Source organism: Pan paniscus, chromosome 9 (genome assembly GCF_029289425.2).
Source record: "Pan paniscus chromosome 9, NHGRI_mPanPan1-v2.0_pri, whole genome shotgun sequence".
In the NCBI taxonomy this organism is placed as follows: domain Eukaryota; kingdom Metazoa; phylum Chordata; class Mammalia; order Primates; family Hominidae; genus Pan; species Pan paniscus.
The window spans coordinates 39,767,937-39,771,182 of record NC_073258.2 but is presented as its reverse complement, the minus strand read 5'-3'; positions in this window follow the sequence as shown (position 1 = coordinate 39,771,182).

The window sequence follows — 3,246 nt, the reverse complement described above, 5'->3', positions numbered from 1 at the left end:
CAGCCTTTGAAAGTATACAATTCAGTGTATTTTAATATATACACAGAGTTGTCCAGTCAGCACCACTAGATCACTAAAGAACATTTTCATCGCTACCCCAAAAAACTCACTGTGAAGAAACAGTCATTCTCTTTCCTACACTTGGCCAGATCCTTGCAAGTATCAATGTACTTTCTCTTGATGGATCTGCCTATTCTGGACGTTTTAGATAAATGCCATTATTCAATGTGGCCTTTTTAGCCAGCTTCTTTTACTTATAATGTTTTCAAGGATTAACCAATTTTAGCAAGTATCAGTACTTCACATATTTTATTACCAGATACAATTTTATCTATGGATATACCACTTTTCGTTTATAAATGGCTACACAAACAGACACACAAGTTATGAGTGCTTTCATTTCTCAACATTCTCACCAAGACCTGATATTATCTGCCTTTTTCATGTTAGCCATTCTAGCATGTTCAAAGTAGTAGCTCACTGTGGTTTGGGTTTGCATTTTCGTAATTACTAATGATGTGAAACATCTTTTTGTGTGCTTATTGGCCATTTTTATATCTTCTTTGGAAGCACGTTTAGTCAAATTCATTGCCTATTTTAAAATATAATTTACCTTATTTCTGAGGTATAATTTTTAAACGTAATTTGGGTACTACACTTTTACTAGATATGTAATTTGCAAATATTTTCTCTCCTTCTGTATGTAAGTTGTCAGTTTACTTCCTTGACGGTGTTCTTTAAAGCACAAAAGTTTTTAATTTGGTGATGCCTAACTTACGTATTTCTTCTTTAGTTACCTGTGTTTTTGGTGTCATACACAAGAAACCTTTGCCTAATCCAAGGTCATAAAGATTTAAAATTCTGTATTCCTCTAAGAGTTTTATAGATTTAACTCTTTTACTCAAGTCCATAATTCATTTTGAGTTAAATTTTGGATATGGTGTAAGGTAGGGGTATAATTTATTTATTGCATGTACGTATCAGTTGTATTCTGTTTAGGACTCTAAGATCTATATTTCTAAGTGATATTGATTTGTAATTTTCTTGTGATGTTTTTGTCAAGTATTGTACTGTGGTTAGAAAACAGTTTGCATAAATTCAATCCTTTTGAATTTAATGAGGCTTTTTTTCACAGCATGATGTATGATGTATCCTGGAAGCTGTTAGATGTGTACCTAAGAAGAATATTTTTCCTACTATAACTGGTTGAAGTTGTCTATAGATATCTGTTAGATCTAACTGGTTTATCATGCTGTTCAACTTGTCCATTTTCTTGTTGATCTTCTGCTTAGTTGTTATATCCATTATTAGAATGGGATGTTAAAATCTCTGCTATTGTTATCTAGTGTTTATTTTTTCATTAATTCTGTTAGCTTTTGCTTCATGTAGTTTGGGGCTCTGTGGTTAAGTGTTTTCAAGTTTTTAATTGTTATTTTTCCTGATATATTTTACCTTTATCATTATGAAATGCCTTTCTTTGTCGCTAAGAACAATTTTTCTATTAAAATATATTTTGTTTAATATTAACACAGCCACTCCAGCTCTTTTTAGTGTGTTTGTAGGACATATCACTTTATATCCTTTTATATTACAACTGCTCATGTCACTGAATCACAAGTATGTCTCTTATAGACATTTTGTAATTAAATCATTTTTTTCAAAATCCATCCTGCTGATTGCCAGCTTTTCAATAGAGTGTTTAATACATTTACATGCAATGTATTTACTGATGAGGTAGGATTTGTCTGTCATTTTACTTATATATGCATGCATTTGTTTATTAATATACATTTTAATTATACACACACACATACACACTGATATAGTGGGTTTTATTGTTCCTCTCTCCATTGCTGCCATATTTTACATAAATTGATATTATCTAGTGTATTACTTTAACTCCCTTGTCATTTCTTTATAATATATATTAGTCATTTTCTTAGTGGATGCCCTAGGGATTACAATTAACATCTAAATTTGTGACAATCTAGTTCAGATTATGGCTAACTTAATTACACAAAAATTTGTTCTCATATAGTTTCCTCCTGTTCCTTGGTACTAAAATTGCCCTATGAAGTATATCTTTATATTTTATAAGCCTATAATCACGTTTTAAAAGTTTATTTATTTATTTATATATTAATTTATTTATTTCAGACTGAGTCTTGCTCTGTCACCCAGAATGGACTGCAATGGTGCAATCTCAATTCACTGCAATCTCCACCACCCAAGCTCAAGAAATTCTCCCACCTCAGTCTTCTGAGTAGCTGGGACCACAGGCACATGTCACTACACTCAGTAAATTTTAATTTTTTTTTCTTAGAGACGAGGTCTCATTATATTGCCTAGGCTGGTCTTGAACTCCTGCGCTCAAGCATTCCTCCTGCCCCGGCCTCCCAAAGTGTTGTAATTACAAGTGTGAGCCAACCACTGTGCCCAGCACAAACACAATTTTATAATCATTGCTTTAGCAGTTGTCTTTAGGATAAAATTGGAGGAAAAAAAGTTACAAACAAACCCCCTTATATATATGTATATTTTAAAATGCACTAATAAAGTTACTTTTGCCATTTTTCTTTATTTCTTCATGTGCTTTCTAGTTATAATTTGGTGTCCTTTATTGTAAAATAAACTACTCCCATTGGTAATTTTTCGTAGGGCAGATCTGATAGCAGTAAATTATCTCAGATTTTATCTGAAAATATCTTAGTTTCTCTTCATATTTAAGTAAAAGTTTTGCTAGATATATAAAATTTTTGGTAACATCTTTTTCTTTTAGCACTTAGAATGTCATTCCACTGCTTTCAGGCCTCCAAGGTTTCTCTTCAGAATTTGTCAGTCTTATTAAGGATACTTTGTTCATGATTATCTCCTGTTTTGCTGCTTTCTTAAGATTTTCTTTGGCTCTTGCTCTTCGCAATTTGGTTATGATGTGTCTAGGTGGTGCAGAACTCTGGGTTTGTACTAGTTGAAGTTTTTTTTTTTTTAGTTTCTTGGAATTTTAAATTTATATCTGTTTCATCAAATTTGGAATGTTTACAACCACTCTTTCTCTAAAGGTTATGTATTCACTTTTTTATGTCTCCTCTCTTTCTGGGATTTCCATGTGCACATGGTACACTTGATGGTGTAGTTACACAAGTCTCTGATGCTCTGTTCATGTTTCTTTATATTATTTTTCTTTTTGTTTCTTAGACTGGATCATCTCAACTGACCTATATTCGAGATAATTGATTCTTTCTCTGC